Below are 26,459 nucleotides of genomic sequence, written 5' to 3' on the forward strand. Positions count from 1 at the left end.
GTGGTGGTGCTGCTCGCCTTGGCTCCGCCCCTCCCCGGCGCGAGCCAGCCGTTGGTGGGGAGGGGCGGGGCGAACCGAACCTCCTCGCGCCGGCTGATGGCGGCGGCGGGCGCGTGCGGAGGGCCTTGCTYATGGCGCAGTAGTTGCTGGCGAGGCGAAGGGTGGGTGAACGGCGTTGCCGCTCCGCAGGGTAGAGGCGCGGAGCCAGCCGTAGGCTCGCGCCTCYCCTCCTTCTCCAGGGGCTGGGTGAGGAGCAGCTCTGCCCAGCCTGTGGTGAACGTGGGGGGTTTGTGCCCTGCCGTCGCTGTGGAAAAGTCGTTCCTGCCCTCTCGGCGCTGTGCCGCGGTGGCCCGTGGCTGGGCGGGCGCAGGCCCGGCTCCCTTGCTTAGCTCCCTCTGGGGCAGAGCTTCCCCTTGTACAGAAGGATGTGGCAGTGTCACAGGCAAAGCTGCTGCGCTGTAGTTTGAAGGGGTTTCAGGAGCCTGTGATACTTGTTTCTACAGGTTCTGTGCCTGTCCTGAGAACATTAATGGTCATCCTAGAAGCACTGGAGTGAGAGATGCTGATTTTGTGTCTCTGCATTAGCTGTTGTTTAAAATGCCTTAGCCTCAGGTTCTCCAAGGGGTTCTCTATGGTTTTCTGTTGGTGTCACACTGATACAAAACCAGCTTGTATTTTGTAGATGGTGTTTTGCCAGTCTTGGGCATCTAAAATCACCTGTCTTTGTCTGTCTTGTTTTCTGCTACTAACATGGTACTGTTCAGTTGCAGTCTTGGATCTTAACTCTGTGTACATAGAGCAGTGAGGTCTAATCTCTGCAGGGCCCGGAGGTGTTACTGCAGTACAAATACATGGTAATAAAGATCACTGTCCAGGATATATGCAAACATCTCAGATGCTGTTTACACAGCTACATTGCACAGACAATAGAATTAACAACCTTCTGTCCTAAACCACAGGCCTGTGGAGCTTAAATGGGAATGTACGTTTGCTGTTGCTTATGTCATCTTTGCTTTATGTCAGCTACTACTAATAGAAGCTAATCAGTCACAAACATATGAGTAAGACTGATTTCTTCCAGCAGAGGACAGTGGTGCACATAAGCACTGTCTTACAACCTTTATACCCTCTTGTCTCAAACTCAAATGTGGGATGCTGAGGGGTTCAGAATCGTGTAGAAGGTAATTTACCCAATTAAGAAAATGTTCTGTAACACTTGTTTCATACTTTTAATTTTCTAACATATATTTATATTTTAAATGAGTTAAAGTAACGAGAGGTTCCTCTGTAAGAAGAACCAGTTGAGAGATATTTGTAGCAGATACTGATCTGCAGTTACTTGAACAATGTAATTTAAGGATTGCAGTTTATGGTATTCCCTTCCCTGCAGAATACCCCTTCCTGTACCTAAGAGGATGATCAGGACAAAATTTCTTTGTTGTAAAGAAGAACTGGCCATAGGTCCATCTGAGACGCTCTTTGGAGAATGAAAGAACATCAGTGTGTCTCTTTTCCTCTCCTATCAGGGAGCTCTCAGACTAATCAAACACCCTAGTGAAAAGCCTGTATAGCAATCTTTAACCCAATGGAGTGGGTGTATGATTTTGTGATAATTCTGATATGAGGAAAACCCTGTGGTCTTTTGGACTTAGGCCCATGCAATGTATTGCTAAGAAGAATGCATTTCAGGCTGAAACTTTAGTATATTATTGTTATTTCTGCAACAAATTAATTCCTTTAATAATTGCCAACCATGAATGCTGGCTTTAATTATTATTTGATAATTTGTAGGGATCGGCAGATCATATCAGCCCAGCTGTGAGGATGGCTTCTGAATATGACTCTAAAATGTTTGTACTGGTGTAAAAATGGTAAGTTTTGGATTATAGTACTTTTTTTCTAGGCCTGTTATCCTGATGTAATAGAAGATTTCATAAATAATCACTAAGAAGTTAACACCTTATGAATATTAAAATCATGTTACTTAAAGTCTTACTCTGCCTTGGTTGCATAGGCTTCTGCCCTTTGTGCATACTATTTAAAAATGGAGCAGAAGGCATAGAAGGGTTGAAAGCCCCTTTCCACATCCCACGCTATTCCCCAGGAACTTTCAGCTGTATGGGTCCTGTCTTACTTACAGAAGAAGATTGAAAAGTGACATTGCTTGTGATTTAAATCATTTCCACACTATTTTAATACCCTTCCCAGAAAAAATTCCATTAAAAAGCCCCTTTTCTTTGCAGCTGTGTGCTGGTGACCAAGTAGGTAATAAATGAAAGCTTGCACATCCATATACAGGAAGCTGATCAATCACAGACAAGCAGGGAATAATTGCCTTTCCCAGCAGCTTACTTTGAGATAGAAAAGGCTGCTTATTTGTTCCTTATGTACCCTGGGCAGCAGCATCCACTTTCTAGTGTGTTTATAGATCCTGCTGTGGCTTGAAATAGCAAAATATCTCCAGTACTGTATGAAGACTTGCACAATGGTAGTTCAGTACTAACTATGTAGACTTCTGTCTTAGAGAGGGTAGACCCAGGGGACAGTTTGCTGTGAGTCTGAGTTTCTTATTACTATAGGAATTTAATCAATGTCTGAGAGGAAATTGGAACTTTGTAGAGGACAAAAGCCCAACAACATATTGTTTAAGCCATAAACATGCGATCTGTCCCACTTATTTGAAAGAAGATCTATCTGAATTTCAATTTATAGGGCTTGAGCTCTAAATTCTGCTTTCTTGCAAGCTATGTTTAGCATGCATACTTAGTCCTTTTGTGGACTGTGAGATCTCCTTTTGGTATAGCAGGGAATGGGGTATTCAGACCGAGGTGTTTGTTAGATATCTCTCAGGCTGCCTGCAGTGTCTTATTTCAGCATGTGAAATAAGGAGCAGGCAGGAACCTTGGTTAGATTTTGAAATGGAGGGTGTGGCTTTTAGAAGAGTAGATCTGTAGTCTATCAAATTATTATTATTATTGACCTCCAGGAAAGAGTAATGAAGAGGATTATTAAGTTTGGAAACAAACTGTGGTAAAGGATGTTTTCAAACTTCTAGGTCCCTAGCATCACCTGTACACCATGAAAGCCTTTTTTCCTCTACAGGTGTAAAGAGGGAAATACTTTTTTTTTTCTGCAACTTTCAACTAATAAGGGCAATGATTTTCTATGTCAGCCTGGACTGATGGTCCAACTCATGTAGCTACCAGCTGTGGGAGATGGCAAAAAAAAAAAAAAAAAAAGCCTCTGATTTTGCAGAAAGAAAAAGGATATTTTTCTTGAACACAGGAGGAAGCATTTGGGGAGATAATATAGCTGCCTTGTATGATCTGCTGACCATGTGTATGCTTGCCTTCATTCTGTGATAGATGAGTGATATGAAAGGCCTCATGGYTTGCAGACTTTTGCACTGAAGTATGTTAATGTACAAAATGGCATCAATTTCTATTGTCGGATAGGTAATGACATTTTATTTTATTCCATAAAAGTAGTATTACTCGTGATTTACAAAAAAGGATCAGACTCAACTAGGAAAAGAACACCACAATAAATATATATGTGTAATCAAATTCTATTCTACAGTAACAGAAATACATAATAATATAGAGATACTAAAAAAATGTAGAAAGTGAATTCGCTATTCCTCTGAGGCCATATTGTAGGAGAGTATCTAAGTCTTTGGTTCAGCCATTAAAACCACTTGTACTAAGGCTGTACTGTATTGATCTTCAGATAAGGAGAAGTAGTGTATTTTGTACTTGAGCCTTACCTTTTCAGAGTAGACTCATTCTCACCCTTGGTAATTGCCCTGTAGTGCTGCAATGAGTTGGTGTCTGCACCTGTGATCTGAATCAGGTGCTGGCAATCTTGGAACCTAGTGCCTCGCTTGGGAGAGAGTGCCCACCTTGTGTTTATGGGCAGTGAGCTGGGGGCAGAGTAGCTACTGGGCTTACTATGACGGGGGGACTCTGAAGCAAAGGCAGCATTTGTTTGAGGGAATTCAGCACTACGGGTTTTGCCTTATGGTAGGTGCTACTGCTAATCCTAGTGTCCAGTCAATTAAACTCTTCTTTTTCTGAAGTGATACTCAGATACTGTAGGTGTAAGAGTTTTTTCCAGTATCCCTGTGCTCTATTGGTGTCCTTTCTTGACTATGTTATTAGAAATTTCACATTGTGAGCCTGTACTACCTTTGGTAGTTTCTAGCCACCCAGCCATTCATTTCCTTTGGTTGGAAATCTGTCATTTACTTCTGGGATGATTGCTCCCTTTGTTTTGGTCCCATTACAATGTACTCAGTTTTCTAAATATCTGAGCTGTAATTCAGGAAATGTATCAGGTTTATGTTTAGGTGCTATTCAGTTTTGTAGGGAATATGTTGTATTGTTTGGGGATTTTAATGCTATCTTTTTCAAGCAATGGGAGCTACATTTGGAAACAGCAGAGACTTGGCTAAAGTGTCCAAATTAGAGAAAAAAATATAAATTTATTTTACAGATCTTGCATATGTACTGCCTATGATGGAGCACACAGAAGAAAATGATTGATAGCCTTTCAGCTGATCTTAAAATTTACTGGTATATTTGCTTTAATTGTTTTGGCATCTGCGTAAAAACGATGACATTTAAAAATGTCTTCTCAACCTCTGTTTTCGCTTTATTCTTCCTTGTTCTTTATTAGGTGGAGTAGAGGAAAAAATATGCAGAGGTGGAAGAGACTAACTTATTCCTGTCTCTCTCTCTTTTTTTTTTTTTGCATTTCATTTTTGTGTATTCTGTTTTGCAGTTTTCGCTGAAGTTTCAAAGAGCTGTTATGTCTGAGGCCTGTTATTTCCTAAATTAAGCGCAACAACTCTTGTTACAACTCTTGTTTCAGACTATCTATGACTTTATATATAAGGTCAGGGATATAAGATTTCAGCAGCGTATGGTTTCACATAACGCAATACTAGTCAAGAACTTTCTCCCTTGACCCCTGGATGTAATGGAAGGAGCTAAAAGCTGTTGTACAAGGCACAAGACTAAATCCTAATCTCTTTTGGTTTCTGAAGGTAGCATGACATAATCTTGCAGCTTCTTGAAAGTATTTAGTTTTAGACAAACCATACCTTCCAAACAGCACTTGAAATATAGATTGTCCATTCTGGTATCCTTTTAAAATATTTATGGCTTCAGTTACATGTACGCAGTTATAAGATTCCAGCTGACAACCCCACCCCAGCAAAAAAATAGACACAAAGAYGGTGCTAAGTTTGTTAAAGAGCAAAAATTTTAGTCAAACATTCAAATCATGAATGCACATCAAAGTGTTTTCCCTGACTAAGAGATGACATTAATAATCAACAAAACCTTCAATTATTATTGACTTTCTCTGTCATGAAATAAGTCAAGGAACTGTTTGAAGGAGTTGTCAAGCAACATAATACTCAGAGTAAGCCCGTTTATAATAATGACATTAGTTTAGTCTAAAATTAATTTTTTAATCAAAAACACTTTAAAAATAGTCTCAAGTGTTAAATCCCATCAGGGTGCTGCTTTTCAGAGAGGGATTTCTTTTTAAAATGTGGATTATTTATAGGTTGCAGACAAGTTGAAGAGGTTACATTTTAAAAGAAAATGATACTCCAGAGACTTGTCACAGTGCTGCTTTGGGCTGCCTTTCTTGTTTTAGCAGCAAGAATTGCTTTTAATTTTCTGAAGACCAGGTGAAACTTTCTGATTAATCTTTGTTGTGCTTTTACTGCAATAATGTAAATGAAGGAAAAAGAGGGAAAATACTAAAGATAAATGCTCAAACAGTTTGAATAAAGTTCCAGATCCTGAAGCGAGACAGCTCTGTCTCACCATTTTTCCATGCAGCAACATGGACCTCTGTTTCACTTGCTCAGGTGTGATTTTTATTTTTTAAGGGCTTTATTTTTTTTCAGGACTCTGTATTTTCTTTGCCCTCAAATGTAAACAGCTATATGTTGCCTTATGCATTGCCCAAGTGGACTCAAAGAACTCTGGTTGAAACCCTTATCCTGCTGGATATAGATGTCTTTACTCTTGGACATCCTTTAAAAATTTTACTTTTATTACTTATATAGTAGCACTTCTCTCCTCAGCTCTTCATAGTGCCTCTGGCAGCTGAAACAATATCCGATTTATGTTCTCCTTTTTTTTTCTTTTCTTTCTAGTAGGCAGCAAGAATGTTGTTGTGTTCCCCCCCCGCCACCCCCTTCCTCCTCTGTACTCTACTTATGCCATACCTATGTGTTTGGTAACTTTTCTGATATTGAAATCAAAAAATGTGTACTGGGCTTCCTCCTGAGAATGAAAAGAGAATGCCCTTGAAATTACTCATTCATTTCACAACTTGAATATATTTATATAGGAATAAATCTTATTCCTGTRTAAAACCTGAATATTATCATACCAAAGTGATAAATGAAATGCAGAAGAAATTCAGTAGCACTATTTAGTAGCTTAGGTGGAGGGACACGGGGTTTTTTTGCAGATTCAAAATGGCTCGTTGCTTTTGAATTCTGATCATGACTTCTTCATGGGCCTTGTAAATGCAGTAAAGATGTTGTTTACTTGCATGAACTGAGTGCTTGTGAACAGAGTCATGTTGGGACAACCTGGAGGAATGAGTGCATTTAAGTAAGAAACAGCTCGGAACACACAAAAGCAGCACAAGCTTTCTTGCTTTGTTACTTGCGTGTGTAGTGTCCTAACGGAAATGGTTGTTTCCAAAATTGAATCAAGTATTTTGTCTTGTGTAGTTTATTCTGTCCTCGGGCATTCCACAACACCACCAGTTCATTCTGACTGATGTGAACTGCTGCCCACTAGTAAGGGATCTATATACACTGCTGACTAGTAAAAGAGATGACAAAAACATTCTGCCCAGAACTCCTTTTATTTTGTTTTGAACTGATGACTTAGGTGCCAGGTTTTCTGTGTGATAATTTGACTTCATTAAATACTGTTGGGGTGGTGTTTTGTACATACTGCATAAAAGTGCATCTGTTTTTCATTTTTAATCTTTACAAAAAGTATAAATTATTGTACCGTCTTGTGAACAGCAGCAATGTTAAAGCTGTATGCCAGTGTATAAAATATATTGACAGTAGAATGCCTCTTTTATTATTATTTTAAAAGGAAAGAGAAGAATGTGCTTTTTGTTTATTTGTTTGTTTACATCATCTCAGATTTGCCCCTAAACTTCCAATTATGGAAGTGAGATTCTCTCTGTAGAAGCTTTTATTAACCTATCAATCAATAACTGCTGTGGGACTGAGGTGCTTCATCTTCAGTAACTGATTAGTAAATCGCAGTCTGAAGCCAGAATGTAAAAGATATTGCTTGCTTTGCACATTCTGGAGCAATGGCTCATTAAGTTTTAATAAACTGAATAATCCTTGAAGTTTATATTTCCTTTGTTTTGTCCAGTGTAGCAATATGTACAAGGAATTCAGTGCAAGCCAGCAACAACACAGTGTAGTTGCACTGTGTCAGAAGGCTGATTCTGCAGGCCTTGTTCAAACAAAACTTTCAAGACCTCAGCAAGTGTTTGCATGAATAAAGTGTGTGGGATTGATCCCAAAACTGCTGCTAAAGCAAAATCTAAAGAGTTAGCGTGTGTTAGATAATTGAGATAATGTCTTTGCCTTCGGGATTCTAAAGACCAACCTTTCTGACTTGGCCTTCTTTTCCTCTTTCTTCTCTAACTATTGGCACATGTAGTATGGTAGCACCACTTTCTATCTATTCCAGTAATATTTTCTCTCTTTCTCCTCCTGATGCTCACCATAGTAGCCTGAGTAGTAGTAATGATGAGATGGCATTGCTGGCTTTTGTTCTAGCAATACTTTTGATCTCTCTTTTCTATCTTTTTCTGCTACTGTGTAGATTAGAGCACATGTAAGTGAGGTGATTGCATAGAAAGCAATTTTTCATCAGGGCAGTATCACTGTGAGAAGTGGTACTTTACCAGTCACTAGACAATTCATATGTTTTTGTGATAATGGATGTACAGAAGAACCTTCATGCTAGGCCAGGAGTGCAGTAGCAACTGTGTATTGGAAGGCTCTGTGGTGTATCTGGCATCAAGGGCATGCTTTGGATTACTACTTCCTGTGTTACTGAGATGGAAATTCAGTGAGACACTATTTTGAATAGATATGCAGCTCTCTTATGCATGGATGAAAGACATACATCTGTGTATCAAGAGATTTCCTTTTCCCAATTTAGATCTACTATCTCATGGTATTAGACAGGAACTGTCTAGGTCAGGAAGCATTTTAATACCACTGTAAGAATCACACAAAGCTTACTATTTCTCTTAGGTCCTGAGAGGAAAAGATTTAACCTCCTCTTGGAGCCCTGTTCCCTGAATCATGTCTGCTTTCTTAAATTGTTCTGAAACGTGGAATTGAGCATTAATTGGGGGGGGGGGGACACAAAACAAATGGACAGAAATTAAATACTACTACTGAAAATCTTTCAGTGACAAGAAAAGACAAAGGATAGGAGCAGTACAACAAGATGTGCTCTGAGGTGTTTAGGTCTGGACATACTCCGTTGTAAATATCTGTATGTGTGTGTATAGCATTAGGTAATGCGAAGTAGTTTACTCCCTCAATGAAAAAGGGGTAATCTACCATCTGTGTTCTGTGGTAGTTACTGTGCAAATTCTGATGACTTGTAATTACACAGTCTTGCTTCCCCAGTTTGTGGTCACATATACTTGATCTTTCCCATTCACTGAATGTGTTCCAGTTTTAATAGTCATTTATTTTTAAAATTCATTTTGTTATACGCAGAAAGCAAAGACATACATTTAGTCAGGAAGATTTTACTCAGACTTATGGAGAAGAAATATGAGAAAGAATAATGAGAAAATTCCAATGAAAAGTGTAGATTGTATCTGCTAAACCTCTTGTGAACTGAACACAAAATGAATCTGTTGTCTCCTTGGACCAAAGGGTTCTTGAGAGACTTGAAAATGCACAGTAGTAGCATAGTAAATAGCACATTATGAATATATCTTTAAATGCCAAGAAATAGCATAAATACTATTTTAAATTGTGGTTGATATGAAACATTTCCAGGTTTATCACATATAGAGTAATTACTTCTGACAAGTTAATTTTGCAGGTGTCCAGTTAAGCTATTCATTCAAAGCTTCTTTTCACAAGCTTGCTGTATTCACTTAGATGTCCAGTCTTGATTTTTCTGTTACACACTTAAGTACTGATCCAAATCAATGCAAAGTGAATTAATTGAAATAGTTCTCAGTGTTGACAATTCAAACCCCCTGCACCCACTCCAGATCACAAAACTGATTTGTGTGGGTTTTTTTGTTTTTGTTTTTTTTTCTTTTTAGAAATAGTAACTAATGGTTTATTAATTACCTGGCTTTTATTTTTTAAGCCATTAAAATTCATATTCTCAACTTTTCTTTAAATTCACTTTAACGTGAAAAGTTAACATTTAAAATTACGTTAAGGAGTAGTGTTTTCTCATGAAATCGCCTGACTTGCAAAGCTGGGACTTTAAATGGATTACCAAATATCAAAATGTACCTTAGAATCAGAAGAGACAGAACTACAAACTAACACAAACTTTGCAGAAATGTTATAAAGTAAATGATTATGAAGGAAGTATGGACTGTCCAATCTTTGAGATCAGAGGATGGCACCAGTATTTGCAGTTGATAATGAAACTTGTTGATTCACCATTGCTGAAAGAAGTGGAAATAAACCAGGTCAGGAGCATACCATGACTATTCAAAAGGTTCCAGGGCACCTGTAACTTGCCTCAGTCAGTCCGGTGTTGGTTTTAGGAATGAACTAATAATATACATAGACTTTGGCCTCTAGGAGCAAAATAAATAAATAAAAAACCTAACTATCCTGTATTTATCCTCTGAATGAGCAGTGCATGAGTGACTGCCACACAATTTATCAAGTTGGTGATTATACCAAACATGAAAACTCAAGGGGCCAAACTCACTAGGCCCAGGGCAGGTAATTTATGTGATCTGCCCTGATGTTAGTGAGATGAGTTCAACAAGATAAACAACAGTGATGGCAGCTAGAGTTTCCTCTTTATCATCTGTCCTCTTTTTCTCTTGCACAGAAATGTCTCTTATGGTAATGGGACCAGGTCAGAACCTAGCTGAACCTTTATAATTGTTTGCCACTGACACAAAAGTTTGTAGGTTGCTGTTCTAAATTCCTCTGAGGAGGGAAAGAAACATGTTGAGCACAGACGTGACAGAAAACCTAGACTAATGATTTTAGATTTTTTTTTTTCTTGCAAGCCTACCTCCCCGGCTTGAGAGAGACATTGGTTTAGCCCCTACTCATTCTGCTCAAATACATGTAGACGCACGTACAGTCTATGGTACTGATTGACTGTTTCTGGCCAAGACTCAAAGTACTCCTGAGTTCTCTCACTTCCTTTGTCTGTTTTGAAACTTAAACTATAAATGCATCTTGACAGCAGGTTTTAGACAGGGACTGAGATACTGGACTGTATCATCCACCACACATAGTTGGATTAATTTCATATCTATCCTAGAAATCTTCCATTGACCTCAGTGGCACCTGTTTGAACCCAGCAAATGCCCAGCTCTCCTTGCATGGCATGGCAGGGAGTCACTAACATGAAAGAAGGAGGCAGTCCAGACCAGAAAAGCACGTGTTGGGAAAGACAACTGGGAGTTTTGAACATGACTCTGACTTCTAGGATAGGCAGGTAAGCCCAGCAGCTTTATCACCAAGTTGCAGCAAGTGCCTCCTAGAAACTGAGGTGTAAGCAGCAGTGCTTCTCTTTGCCAGACTCTGTTCAGCTTGACTTGCCCAGAAGCTCTGCAGGCTAGAGAAAGACCCTCCACTGTAACTTGTCAAGTGGCTGAGGAGGTCAAGAAACCCAGTCTCACCTATGGCTCCTGCTAAGTTTCTTATGTCCATCTCGCATACTGCTATTTAAGTGCCTTTGTGAACATGACTTGACAAATGCTATTTATCTACCTACTCATTAAACCAAAAAAATCTGACCTTCAGTATTTGTCCTCTGTGCTAGGTCTCTGAAATTAATTTTAGTAAGCGATGGCTGAAAATCACTTTATATATTTGCTTTCTTTATCCAACTGTAGGAATCATCTAGAGGATAATAGTAATATAAATCTTCCACCTGGATTTTACAGCATTGTTTCCACTTTTTTCAGCACAGTTACAGTAGGTCTGGGTTTAGATCATTATAAATTCATATTGTTCCCTCTTGCATCATATCACTATCTTATGCTTCTGTATGTGAGAAAATATCTGCAGTAAGCACAGTGTTCCAGGGTACACCTCTAAGTTAACATCTGGTTTGGTGCAGATAACATGACAGCTCACTCAGGAGAGGCATGGTGTTCCTGACTCTTGATTAAAAAAACAAAAACAAAAACAAAAAACCTTACAGCTTTAGCATAATTACCCATAGCTGAAGCAGGAAAGCTCCCTAAACTTCATTCTGAGAAAAGCAAAACAAACAAACAAAACCCCGCTTGGTTTGCATCTCAATGACAGCAGCGTTAAAGATGCACAAGGCAGTATTTTGGGGGCCTTTAAAAGAACATTAAACCTCTGAGGATTTTCCAGATAGAAAAGAATATTCAGCTAGTTCAGTCTTAGGCAGATTGTCTCACAGTTGGTGTGAGAAAGCTGAAGAGGCAAGTAAGGGTTTGACTGAAGAAATAAAGTATTGCTAGTGTTTCACCAAGTGTTGGCAATGCATGGCTTCGGGAAAAACTGGTTAAGTACCATTACATCAAAATGTAATTTAAAGCCAGTCTGGTGCTATTCTAAATTATAGCAAAAGTCAAACTGCTTCTCAACAGTCCTACATGTCAGCAAAGTGGCTGAATGTTTTCCTTCCAAAAATCAGAGGCAGCCAGCAAAATTCTGGTACAATCAAAGCTCTAACACCTTGGTTTTCATCGATGCTGGTTTAAATCAAAGAACAGTCTAATGAGGTCAGTGGCATTTCAGCTGTATAAAACTGATGCAATTTAGTCTGGTATCCTGTCCAGAAAGTCTGTTCAGTGGGTAGAGGTTTTCATGAGTGGATTGCACCTGCTTTCCTATCTAGTAGCAAATGGGCAAATGCAACACCTGATGTCTTTTGCCTGGGTCTTTAGGCTGGGTCTTGCTGGACTACTGACTTGTCACAGCACTTACTGGAGATTTAGTACAGTAATTGTGTATTGCATGCTAGTGATGAATGAATTGCATATTTGTTTTGATATCTAGATTCAAAGATGTTTTGACCTTCAGTTTCAGAGCTCATTCCCAAATTTCTTGAATGTATCATTAGTAGAGGTTAGTACTCTCATAGTACTTTATATCTCATGTCATTGTGCTACTATTTAACGACCTAATCTTCAGTTCATTAGTTATATACTCACTACCATAGGCAAACACTCTGGGCTGGATTCACTGCCCATGTAATGGGTGGTACATTGATTTAAATGCAGGAAAAAAAAATTCTCTAGGGTTTTTAAGTGTGTGKGGGGGGATATAATTTATGTATTTGGACAGTTCAGTGCTAGCCTAACAGTGGATTGCAAGCCATTCAACTGGGTTGGAATGGTAATGGAGGGCAAATGCAAGCAGCAGAGGGATGTGGTTTATTCAACCACAACTTTGTGAATTTGGGAACTCCTTAGCGTAAGGAAAGTGAGTGCCCTACCCATTCTTGCATAATTATGCCAGAGGGAAGTAAATGACCTCATACAGTCTGACCCAGTCTGAATACTGTCACCAAACAATAGTCTGAACTAGGGCAACTGAGGTATGGGCATGTGTTCTATTCTCTGTCACCTCTGCTACCAAGTCTTGGGGCCAGACAACTTTTACCATAGCTGTTTTCTCACCCATAAACCAGAGGTACCATCAGGTCGTCTGCAGAAGAAATTGAGGCGTGTATTCATGCTCTGGCGTTTTAACACAGAGAGCAGGTTTGTGCTAGTATGCTGGAATTGAGAAGGGCTAGCTGAGGTATAGGCATGATTTTGCTATCCTGTGTAGGATTCCACTTGTGCTGCTTGTATGTTTGCTCCAGCGGTGGAATAAGCTAATTGCTTCTACTGTGGGTTGGCACAGGCAGGCAAAACAAATGGCACGCTCATCCTTTGAATTCAGTGAGATTGAGATGTAAATTACTGTTCCTTATGGATATGTTTGACTCTTTCCCAACAAGAGTAGATGAAGTCCCAAATGCTGGTAGCACAGTTCATTGTGAATTGTTATCTCATTGCAGAATTTATCTCAAAGTTTGAGCAAGAATATTTCAGTCCTAAACCTGCAGCCTTTTCTAACCTGGGTAATTCCATGCTTGCACAAATAGGCCTGTAAGATTTCATATTAATTGGGACTGTTCACTCAACTGCACACATACATCTTCCAATATTAAAAAGATAAGAAAAGCTTAAAATATAGTGTTGCAAGGTTTTTAAGTAAAATAATCGTAAGTGGCAATCTAACTATAATATTGATTAACTTTGTCCTGTGTAGTTGCATCAAATTTCATTATGGTCATACCTACTGGAGCCTGTAGGCATCCTGTTGGTTGTCCGTTTCTACTGGCAAATAAATAACAGAATGAAGCTAAGAGTTTAATCAGTACAGTGCTACAACAGCTATTTTTATAAAGAGAAAAACCCCAGAGACTTCCTACCAGTGTGCAACACTTTGAATAATTCTTTTATCCATTAGCAAAGTATCTGCCCCATTTGCCTCATACTCATGAATGCTGCTATGCTGTCCATTAATAACCCCTTTTYGTTAACTCCCTTTTATCTACCACCTCCTTCTCCCACAAATAATACAGTTGTTGCTAATCCATGTGTAAGGGATGGAAAAAAGATTCTTAAATGTTTCTGAGAAGAGAGAATAAGATTTTTTTGTTTAGTGCGCTGTGATTACTCAGCAAGTGAACACAGAGAAGGATAAGGCAGGCAAATATTACTGTGTTCTTTCTTTGTCATTTTTGAACTTTGTTTCTTAATTACCTTTATTTCAGCTCCTAAACACAATTAGTATGTGCATGAATGTGTGTCAGGTGCCAGATGATAGTATGTCTTTCTAGAATATACATAGGCTTTCAAATTTTTTGAAAGCGAGAAATGAAGCGCAGTACACTGGATAACTTGACAACTTTGATGTATTGCTTTTCAGCTGCAATAATGCGTAGTTTTGGTTTAACAAGAAGCTTCTCAAGCCTTTACCAGCCCCAAAGAAGTCTTACAGTGGATCACACTTCGTAAGTTATTACTTTATTCCTTTAGACTACTTTCTTCCCACAAATTCATGTATTTTCTATAGGATTTTTAAAGGTTTTTCAATTTAATATTAAGCATTGTTTTTCGGTATTTCTCAAGCCTCACAGTTCTGCACACACTAGTTGTAGCGTGTGAATGAGCACTTAGGCTATCCTAGATCAGCAAGTGGAGATGGACTGAAAAGAACAACAGTTACGTGCTACAAAAAATTTTGAAAAGAAAGAGAATATGGAGAGTATCAAGAAATACTCTTGGATCACAAGAAGTTCTCTGAGTCTGTGCTGTGTTCTAAAACAGGATCAACTTACACTGATGTTGTTCCTGACAGGTCTAACATTCTTAAGCACCTCCAACAGTAGAGATTTCCTATATCACAGGCAACTTATTTCAGTCCTTTGCTATCTTTACTAATGGAAAATTTTTCCTAATATCTAACACAAATCTTTCTTGCTGCAGGTAAGGCAGCAAGTCCCCAGTGGACAGGCAGAACAAATTACTCCCTTCCTCTTTGCAGCAGCCCTTTATAATCCAGCAAGACTCTTACTACATTTCCATTTGGTGGTCTTCTCTTTAAGCTAAACTGTCCTGTTTCTGTCTTTCCTTATACCTGATATTTTTGAGATCCCTGATCATTCTTGTCATTCTTCTGTGGACTCTCTCCAGATGGTCTGTGTTTTTTGTGAAATGTGGTGCCCAGATGTGAATCCATAACTTGGCTGAGGCCTCACATGCTGACTGTGCAGAACAGAGCAGAAGTGCCTTCACTGACTTTTCAGCCTATATTTATGTTTATGCCTACAAACAGAACATCTGCATTTCTAATGGTATTGAAACAAATATATTACTGCATTCATGTTTGTGATCCAATGTAATCACTAGATTCTTCCTGCAGAACTGATATCTAGCCAGCTGTTCTCCATTGTGTACTTGAGCAGTTGATTATTCCTGCGTAAGTGTGGGAGCTTGTGATCCTAATGTGTTTCAATTACTATTTGAAATTACATACAGTCTTTTTTAACAGGCTAACAGTTCTGTTTGAGAGAAGAAAGTTTCCAGTCCCTTGGCTGTTAGAGAAAATGGTTTCAATACAGAAACAATTTTTTTTAATGACAAGAATTAAAAAATCAGATGGGATCTCAGTCTTCTCTAGAGGATTTTCTGAAATTTAATGCTTTTCTTAGTCCATTTGACTCCTCCGTGGCACATTAAGATGATTGTGGTTTTTTTTCAGAACAGTGTTTTTTCTTTTTTCCTCCTCTGAATTAAGTTGGAAGAGGAGATTTGTTTTGAAAATCTGCCTTTGCAAATTTGCACTGGTCTTGCAGTCAGAGGTGGTGATCACAAAATTTCCACAATATGGGTCAATCGTTTATTCCTGTAGGTGCCAAACTAGTCTGTTAGAATTTTGTTCTTTTCTAGATAATAATTTTTCTGACATTTCATTTTTGTAATGATTCCTTGTAGGATTCAAATCTGAGTATAAATTTGAACATCAGAATATGCATGTGTGTAAGGAGTTGCTTTAGGGAGGATCAATCCTTTGTATTTGAAAACAGCAACAAACAGATGGAAATGACTAGGGAAGAAGACTCTGTAATGGGTTGGAATTTGTGTAGGAAAGCAAGATCTGTCTGTCTGTCTGGGGCACTTAATCTGCATATGATAAATAGCTGTATGACCTCCTCTACCCAAAATTACTGAGAAACCATCTTGGTGCAGCCTAGTAAATATAGTTGGAAAGAAGGTGATCTCCTGCCAGGCCATAGCATAGACATTGTTTGTACAGGGGATCAGCTTTGGAAAGAAGGGATTGAAGACTTGCTCTTCTTTTGAAGTATGGRGTTTTAAAGAACCTTAAGAGGCTGAAGTTGTGCCAGCTGTCACAGGAGTCTTGGAACTGCCCAAGACTTAAGAGGCTTTTTCAGTGATGTAGGCATTTCTATCAGCATCCTTGGCCTCCAAAAAGCTGTTGAGACCTACTCCCTAGGGACTAAGATGTGTGATATCTTGGCTTCTTACTGTTCAGCTGCTCCTCAGCTCAGAGATGGTGATGCAGGGTCATGAGACTATGACATGAATTAATATTTACTTTTACTGTTACTGCAATCCTGTGGATTTGGTGTAAAAGAACTATTGCTGTCATGAGATTCAGTGACTGTGATTTGCATATATTGTTGCATAATTGAGGTGAAATGCAATAAGTTGCCCTAGTGTGTGGGTTTGTGTTTTTTAAGCACTATCTGTGGCCTGATACACTGGGATCTTTAAAAGTGATAATGTACAGAATTTTGTTGTGTGGTATACAGGTGGTTCATTCTGTATTTGCTCACTAATCAGCAGTAGCCTATGTTGGCAAGGGATTCCCCCACAATGAGAGACAGTTGTACTTACTGTTTTTGGAGCAGAAGCCCTTCACACAGGCTGTAACATAGTGTTCTATTTTGATCATCTCTTTCCCGCAAGACTCTGTTTTCTGAAAAGGATGAACAATAAAGCAAATGCTCATTATTGGGCTTCATGTATTTGAACACAACATAGCAATCTGATATAATTGATTCAATTCCAATAAGTAGCATATGATACTTGTTATTTTAGGTGCATTGTACAGGGAAAACAATAGAAAGAAAAACCTCTCTCTAGTGCCATTTCTGTCTTGTGGCCTTCAAAGCTGAATAATCCGTGTTCTTGAATCTTGAAAAAAGCCCCCAAAAAAACCTTAAGAGTGAATCCTGGATCCCCTGAAGGCATCAGTGAAACCACACTTGATATCAGGGAATCCAGATTTCATTCATAGGCCTCTCACCACTCAGCTCCTTCTGTTAGCTTTTATTCCTTTACTGGACCCAAATCAGCATAAAGTGGATTGCCTATTCTGTGCCAGTTTTACAAGCAGAATACTATGGGATAGCAGCAGAGGAGAGGGCAAAGTAAGTTTCTGTTTCAGGGAATTTAAAAGATGTTAAAATGTGACCATTTATCCTTAAAGGGGACAGTTTACAATGAGTTTTTCACTCAGAAGTTTTTCTTGCTGTAATGATGAGAAATATCATCCAGAAGTATATGCTATGCAGTCAGCTAAACCTTCCAGGACATAAATGAGCAGATGCCTGCAGGAAGCCTACCTCTAGGAAGGAAGAGAATACCTCACAGGGAAAGTGGATTTAAAATATTGTTATTTTTACTGCATTGTTAAGCAGTAGTAGTACTTCCTTGCCAGTCAGTCTGGCTGGCATCCCATTGTACTTTAGCCCATGAAAACAAATGGATTGAAGTGCGTGGCTGAAGAAGGTCATTAAAAGATGTGGGGACAGTGTGACCAGAACAGAACATACAAGCAGTATGTGGTTTAGTGTGGCACATAAGACTAGAGCATCCCTGGCAATCCCAGATCTCAGTACTTCATAATTTTGGCATTTGGCATGGCTTTTGTTTAGAAGAGTAATGCTTTCTTATATTGATACCTTACCCATCACTGCTGTGCATCTACTAATCTCTAGTATCAATAACACAAATTTATTACTATCATACATTAATTAGATGGAGTTTTATTGCATTAACAAAAGGTGAGTATTGATATGAGTTTCGAAGATGTATCTTCCAGTTGGAATAGGTTTTCCTATTTACAAGGAACATTAAAAAAACAAACAAAAAACCACCAGAGCCTATCGCTGACTTATTGGAAATTGTACTTTTAAGAGACTTTCATTAACACTACTTAGAATTCATGTTATGTAGTGCTGATAAGTTAGAATTTGGTTCCTGAATGAAGCAGATACTTTAGTGATAAGTGGTTGTTGAACAACACACATCTTAACTCCAGAGAAGCGCATCTAGAGATGAGAGTCTACCTTCTTTGTAAGACCTGTCTTTACAGAAGTTTTCTATGGTTCYTTTTTTATTGCCTTTCTCAGCAGGTAGGAACAAAGATCAGGTGAAAGTTTCTACATGATAATAATTAGTGAAATACTAATAATGCCTGTAAAAGTTTCATTTAAACATTGTTTTGAAGGTTTGAAGAATTCCCACTTTTATAATTTGTTAAAAACCCTTTTTGCCCCCAGTATGTGCTTCAGGATATGTAAATGAAATTAACAGGTCAGGTCCAGAGAATAGCATAAATTCTGAGACTCATAAATGGACAGATTTTAATAGAAGGTACTTGTTTATCTGTGTAATTCAAATCCCATTGTTGTACTGTTAGCAGTGCCTTTCACTGAGCTGCAAAAGTCAACAGCATATCACTCTTATTTGGAAAATAGTTCAGATTCCACTTGATTCAGTGCTTTCTGCCCTCAAGTTACCTTTTGACTTGCTTGTGTCTAAGCTTGATTCAGCAGATTCCAAAATTGTTATGCTGTTAAAAAGGAGGGATGATGGGGAAGACCAACAAAAACAGAGGAAAGATTAAGGCTTTGCAAAAACAGGGTGAAATGTCTTACTGGAATTTTTATTACAGATAACCCCAGTTCATTGTAGAATAGGAGCTGTAGAAAATAGCATTAAATCCTACAGTGTTAGATTGATAACCAGTAATTGCTGAACATCCAGTGTCATAATAATTTCTCTTTAATCTTGAAGTGTTTTAGTTTATATCAAGCGTTTTTGCAATGTTTCACTTCATGCCCTTTGCTATGGTCTTGAGCCAAAATCCTTTGAAGTCAATGAGAAGATAATACTTCACCTTTGCATTAATAGGCTTTGGATCCAATATTGTGACCCATGAAGCACTGGGAATTCTTATTGTTGCTTTTGCACTTGACTAATAATACAATGGTCATTTAAGTAGCCAAGAATTTAAACAGATTTTGAAAAAATGAAACTTTTCTCATCTTGCACACCATAGAAAACAAGTTTGGATTTTTAAATGTTTTCCTTCCTGTATAAAGAAATTCTTTGGGTATGATTTGCACCATTGCAAATAATGTGAATATGCTATCAGGCAGCACTTAAACTACATGTCTACATGTAGTACATGTTTATATTATTTTATGTCAAGATTAAATCCTTAGCTCACTTGCCCAGACTTGTTTGTGAACACAGCCTTTGTAGCAGTCTAACTGATGCAGAATAAAAACAAGTGGGGAAAGGAGAAGCAAAAGTCTTCGAATAGTCAAATGTAAGAGACAACTTCACAGGCTATGATACTGCTGTGTTCAGGAAAGGCTGCTCTTGCTTCGTGCATATGTTCTTTATTAGATACACTTTTACAATGCTAGATAGTGTACTTCTGAGCATTCTGATATCCTACCTATTCATTAGAACAAAATAAATTATTTTATTGAAGAAATGTCCCTCACCATCAGATCAGGCTTCAGGACATTAACAACATATTTTTATACAAAAAGGGCATATGATCAAAGTCCATGCTAYGGCAACATTCCTACTAACTTCATCAAGAACTTGCTGTTGTTGTCTTAGGCAGTAGGGCATGTTATTTTCCTGTATTGCTGTTTAATTTGCTCACTTTTTCTCTTGCGCTATTGGTGACAGTGAATGCTGGTGAGATAATACATGGCTACCGGTCTGCTATCTGGGTTCATTTGGTTTCTTTACCATCTATCAGGTTAGTGTTCAGTAGGTAGTCTGGTAGGCAGTATTTCAGTCTTACATTCTTCATTCAGTCCTTTTTTTCTAGGGGTGATTAATCAGCTGTGATTAATATGATCTCGTTTTTCAGTAGCCAATATGAAACATGTTACTGGTCACAGTGCACTTTATAAGAGATGCATTGGGACACTGACCACCACTGCAGCTGGCACACAAGGTGGTCCCGAACAGAATGGAAAGCGAAAGTTCCTCCACTTTCTCAGTCTTATAGGAGAGCTGATGTGAACTGCTTTAATGTAATGTTTTGTCTACTGTCAAGCTCAATGCATAAATTCAGCTTTCACAGTGGTTAATCTGCCCCCCTTACAGGTTCAGTAGGAATTACAATAGAACTCCTGTTTTAAAATGCTACCGTTTTATGCTCTGTAAGATATAGCTGTAGCATGCTGGACTCTTCTGTGTACTTTTATCTACTTTTATAGGACCCCACAAAGCTTGAGGAAAACAGAAAATTCACCCAGGTGTGATACAGCCAAAGAACTGCAGTGTGATTGTATCCATTGCATGTGATGTATGCCTGTTCACACACACTGCACACACTGAGCACGTGTTTGCAGTCCTGGCTGCTCTGAGCCACTGTGTAATGCCTGCACAAAGCTGTCCATTGGGACTTTGGAGACTGCGGTAAACGCAGCTTGCTTGCTTGAATGAAAAAGTGGTATTTCAACCTTACTTTGAGCTTTTTGCTATGGTATGTAATGGTTTGATTTGACCAAATCCTCAGAAATAAACAGAGCAAGTGTTTTGGACAGGTAGATTTTAAGATTAGTTTACAGTAGTGATCACAAGACCGTTTCTAAATGGCAGTAGGCAATATCAAGCAAACCTGTAAGGTCCTCTTACCGTACCAGCTTTCTAGAAGAATGTTGCCTATACTGAATGCTGTATTTATTTGAGGGAAAGCACTGGGCTTTGTTTCCTTTGTTTGATGTAGAAAGGGAACCTGTTGTTCCAAAAGTTGCTTAGTTTTGCTAAGAAGAGAGAGGGGGAGGAGAGATGCTGAAGTTCCTGTCTGTGTTAAAATTTTGTGATAGTATGTGAGCAGTTATATCTCTCCTGGTCTGTCAGTAGCTCAGTCTTCTACTTTGATTAGATCTGTGACTAAAAAAAAATTACCATAATCCACTGACAGGCATGAAGAAAGTCATAATAAGACTGATAACAATGTGTCAGTTAAGAGGCTGTTATATTTTAGTGCCTTACTGCGGCAAGCTAAAAATCTATTCAAACTTACCATTGATATATCTAGTGCCTTCTAAAAATCTGCTGCCTGCCCTAGTCTTAATAATACTTATTATGCCTATGGGAGAAAGAACTGAAATACACAGCTGTTTACATGAGAGTTAAGATGTTGGCAGTTTTACTACAGACATATAGAGCAGCTGCATGTAGAGGGTCTTGGCTTTTTTCTTCTCTGAGTGGTGAACTTATAGGTCTGGGCTGGAAGGAAGCACAGAATGAAGAGCCTGGCTTTCAAATGCTGTGCAATGTCTATTCAGGACTGCAAAACCCCTTTTGTGGCAACTTCACAGGGTACTAGATATATAGAAAGGGAAACATACACTCTCTACTTTGATCTCTACCCCTGTTTCCTATCATCACCTACACAAAAAAGTCTTCAGGGTAAGTCAGCACAAATTTTTGGAGGCCTTGTGCAGATGGAGTTTATACTGTATTTCCTGTTAATTTCTTTGTAAACAATTGGAGATATTTTGCCTGTTCGTTAGATTCAGCAGGGCAAAGTTCTGCATCGACAAAAAGGAGGGAGGCAAAAGTGACTTTTATATTAGCTGTCTACACTTTGTTGGGTGCAGGGAGGGTTGCCTGGGGAATGTGTTGATCCTCTGGCATAAATTAAGCATCTTTAAGACACTAATTTGCAATGTGCTGTCAAGAACTCCAAAGAAGCTGCTTGAACTACAAAAAGCTCTTGAGTGGCACAAGCAGATTTGTGCTTTATTGGCATGATTATTTGACATCTATTTCACAGAAATGTAGAAGTGTTGGTTGGAAGGGATCTTGGGACATCCTCTAGTACAACATTCTGCCGGAAGAGGAGCTATTACCAACACTTGAACAGATCGACCATGGCTTTGTTGGGCCTACTCTTGAAACTTTGCCAGCAATGGAGATTCCACATACTCTCTGGGTAACCTGTTACTGTGCTGCACTACCTACCTTCATAGTCAGAAAGTTTTCTCCTAATGTCATGTTGGAAGCTCTGAAGCCACAGAAGCTTGTTATATCATCAGTTACTACCAAGAAGAGTGTGGATTGTTATGTTTGTATCCCTTCTAACATCCTTTAGCCTCCTCTTCACTAACTACAGAAGCCCAGTTCCCTCAGCCACTCCCTGTAAATCATGTGCTCTAAGCCCATGACTATATCTGTGGCCCTCCACTGTGGCTCATCCACTGGATGTTCTCAAATTCTCCATATTAGCCTTGAACTGGAACTGGGCAGAGATGCCTGATGCTTCACCAGCACCAAGTAGAAGGGGATGAGAACTCCCCTTGGTCTGCTGGCCTTGCTCCTTCTAGTGCACTCCAGTGTGTAGTTTACCTTACTCATAGTGAGTGAATGCTTTTGGCTCGTGTTCAGCTTGGTGTCTGCTATGTCCATCRAGTTCTTTTTAGCAGGGCTGAAACTCAGCCCAGTTAGTTTCCAGCGTGTACTGGTGCATGGTTTATTCCACTCCAGGTGAAAAACTTTTCTGGATTCTCACTGTTATTGCCCAAGTGTTGTTGAATACTATGGATCCAGTGTGAATCCTTGGCATACCCTGCTCATTTCTGACATCCAGCCAGATGCTGAGCTGGTCTGGTACATTGAACAGTACTCTGAGCCCAGCAGTCCAGCCTATTTTCAGCCTACCTAGCAGTCTGTTCTTCCAGCCCATACTTTCTCATCTTTCAAAAACAGTACTAAAATCTAGATAGATTACATTCACCACTCTCTCCTTCTCCACCTAGCAAGTCATTTGATCATAGCAGACAATCGGGTTGGCTAAGCATGTTTTACCCTTAATAATTCAGAGCTGATTTTTCCTCATTACTTTCTTGTTCTTTGTGTGTTTGGAAAYGGATTCCAAGACAATGTGCTCCGTGATTTCCATGGCTTCAAATGAGACTGTTCTTTGGGTCCTCCTCCTTATTTTTCTTAAGATCAGCCTGATGCTTGCCTTTTCTGAGTCATCTGTGACCTGATCACACTGAATTTTCATTAATGGTAACACTGGTATTACTACTATCAATCAGCTGAGTCTTTCAGCCCCTTTAGGTGTGTTCCACTTAGTCCTGTGAGCTTGAAAACATCCGACTTCTATAAGAAGTCATAACTTGTTGCTCCACCACTGCTGGCTACACTTCTCCTTCCCAAACTATTCTGATACAAAAAGAGATCTGTGAGCAGAGTCTGCCTGTGAAGACTAAGGGGAAAAAAGCATCAAGTCTTCAGCCTTTTCTGTATTGTCCAGTTATATTGGGTTTGTAATGCAAAGTCCATGAGATTGCCTGAGAGATTTTAATTATCTGACAACTGAGGTACTCAGTATTCTGGGAACTTCCAAAGAAAACAGATTTTTTTTTTCATCATTGCTGTGTCTTGTATCTCTCCCCATCATCTTCATCTATGTGATGATTTTCATCAGTCATTTAAAAATTTGAAAACAGATTCATTTTTATGACAGAAAAAATATGAAAAAAAAACTGATGATGTCTGCAGGTTGGTAGGGTTTTGAGTTATACCATGTCACTAGCCTTTAGCATAAAAGACAATTGTTCGGTAGGGTTTAACACAGATTCTTAACAGGGTGTGGGAAAGGAGTAAACTTTGTGATACCCTTCAGGTGAGGGTGTTAGAAGTGGAGAAGCAGCAGCTCATGGTGGATGCCTGGGTTCATGTGAATTGAAAGATCTCAAAATATTTCAGGCATCTCCATTCAGCCCTGCAGTTTTCTAGAAGATATGAGAGTAGTGATGGCTGGTAGTAAATGTCATTGTGAGGTCCAATAGGATAAGCATGAATTTATTTCTTTTGTCTAGAGGAATCAATCTACTAAAAACTGTCTTGGCATAAAGCCCAGCTAAGAGATCTAGGATGTAGGAAGCTGGCAAGTGACACTAGAGACTTTCCTGTGTTTGTTTTTCTTTACTAATCTATTTAGAAAATGTAGTTTAAATATTGACAAGCTGTGTGCATTGTCTCCAGTCTTTGGTTTGGTCAGGCTTGTGCTCTTTCCCCATATGGTTACTAGATTCCCTTGTCAGTCAAGAGTTAGCAATCTGTTAGTTGAGGTTCTAGTTTCTCTCTAAATTTTAACACACATGCATATGTGCTCACATGTGTATATACACACACACACACACACACACACACACACAGAAATGATAAGGCTCAGGATCAACAACTGGTATTTTGTTTCCCATGTTTGTTGTCATAGCTTTTATGTAGTACATAGAATACGCTGAACTCTTTTTCTTGGGCTTCCTGAATCTTAGTGCTACTTCGGTCTGTTTGATCATCCCAGATCACATCCATAGTCTGTAAAGGCTTCGCTCTTTCTGGCCTTCTGTTCTCTCTCAGAATCTCATCTTCTGAAGATCTAATTTGTAAAGATAAGTGCGTATGCCTTCCCTATGCTGATGAGATCCAGAAGTCTTTTACTGCTTCTGTGATCAAACTAAGATCTTGGTCTATCTGCTATCTCCTTGGGTCTGTCTGTGCACCTGCTGAAGCTCAAAATAGCTAAAATAGAACCCTTAGCTTTCCCTGCCAGCCATTCTCATACTTCTTTCTCTCATATCCCTTGATTATGCCAGCATCCTTTTTCCTAGCTTTGGCAATGCAATTTTGACCCATTCATGTCAATGATAATTGCTACTCTAAATACGATTTCCTTAGCTCTCATTTTGACCATTGTGACTTTTCCTTGACTCCATCAGCTAGCTCCATCTAATCTGTCACATTAAATGTAAGGTATCTGTTTTCAAGGCTCTTTATTCTCTCCCACCTATCGCATCTCTAGCATTATTAAAATGTTTATTCCTGCCTCCAGTTGCCAAACGCCATAACCCATTTAAAATTTTAAACGCTTTTCTTTTATGCTTTTTCTCATTAACAGGCACAGAGCTGCCAATCATCCTCCTTCAAATCCCTTCTAAAAACTTTCTTCTACGGTGGTGTTTACAAAAGTTTATTGACAGATAGGCTGCTCTTATGCTGAGATCACCACTCTTTGTTCTGGCCAATATTATCCCATTATTTTCTTGTATTTTCCTCTCTTTTGCCATCTGCTGTCTTGTATTTAAGTTGTGATAGTGCTTTGTGGTGCACTGGACTTTTTTTTTTTTTTTTTCCTTTGTTCGTATAGTGCTTAACAGAATGGCTTGTGTTGCTCAGGCACCGTGGTAACACAAACAATACCAGGGACAATATTTATGACTATGGCTTTCTTTTCCATCCATAAGCTGCTTGTTTGCATACTGCCTCTGAAAAGCTCCCAGAGAACAGAGACTGCAGAAGAGAAGTTAATTCCATCTGACTGATGTTTATTCTCACCTAGCGTTCCAGCTGTAAATTCATGGTGTAGCAGAGAAGCATCATGTGCATAACTTGTGCTCCCTGCCCTCACTAGGAACTCTGCTAAAGTAGTGTCTTTAAATGATATGCATATAAAGGCCATTAAAGTKAAAGAAAGAAGGAAAGGAATGCCATGACAGTTGGACTCCTCTCCTCTAAAGAGTTCAGGTTCTTTATACACATTTTCAGGATTTTTGGTCCTGTCCAACTCTCAAGTCAAATTTGGAAAGGCTTAGTACATAATTCTCAAATGTTGTGCACTGAAGGAAATGCTCATAAAACTTGCTTGCATCCCAGCACATTTTGGGCTTTCAATTTCATTTGCAGGGCAGTATTTTAACATCTCTCCTTCTGTATGAGCACAAATGCCAGAAGCAGTTAGTCAGTGTGATTGCTATCTGTCAGCCAGCATTATCTTTCCCATTTTGCAGACTACAAGAGAACGTGCAAGTGTGTGTTGCAGCTGCAGATGTCCACTTAGTGGAGCCCCATGAAATGGAGCCCTTCTGGAAAGCATATTCCCTGCCTGCTGATTAGTCTCTTGCTCTTCTTTAGTCTGAGCACATTAGATATGTGTGTATCAGATGTTTAAGTTCCATGACCACTCATGGTACTGCACATGACGGGAGTGCAAATCTATTCAGTGGGACCTTATTAGAATTTGAGTCAGTTCTCATTCCCCCATATGCTGCTCTTTAGAGGGAAGCATTTATGAATAGATAATAGATTTTCCCCAAGGTTGGAATAATATAAATCATGGACTAGGTATTTCTTATTTTTTGGCTAGTTGGAGTGCTAGTGGAGAAAGCCGATACTCGCTTTTTGAAAGGGCGAGCTTTAATATTCTTCCATCCCTCTTGTGTGCACTGCCTTAGGTTCGGAATCCTCTGAAGCACTGATGGAATCATTGGAAGTTGCCCACTGGGCTATAGGTGCTGTTGTAATTCAAATGAAGT

The 26,459-nt window shown here is 39.1% G+C and overlaps 1 long non-coding RNA gene across 1 annotated transcript; it reads left to right on the forward strand.

Annotated features, from left to right (window-relative positions):
• Nucleotides 1-71: 71 nt before the first annotated feature.
• LOC112976735 lies at nucleotides 72-14,292 on the forward strand. Its single transcript, XR_003257121.1, has 3 exons — nucleotides 72-161; nucleotides 1,792-1,871; nucleotides 14,213-14,292. It is a non-coding gene; the product is annotated as an uncharacterized LOC112976735 (long non-coding RNA).
• The last annotated feature ends 12,167 nt before the right edge of the window (nucleotides 14,293-26,459 follow it).

Source organism: Apteryx rowi, unplaced genomic scaffold, assembly GCF_003343035.1.
Source record: "Apteryx rowi isolate R43461 unplaced genomic scaffold, aptRow1 scaffold_76, whole genome shotgun sequence".
In the NCBI taxonomy this organism is placed as follows: Eukaryota; Metazoa; Chordata; class Aves; order Apterygiformes; family Apterygidae; genus Apteryx; species Apteryx rowi.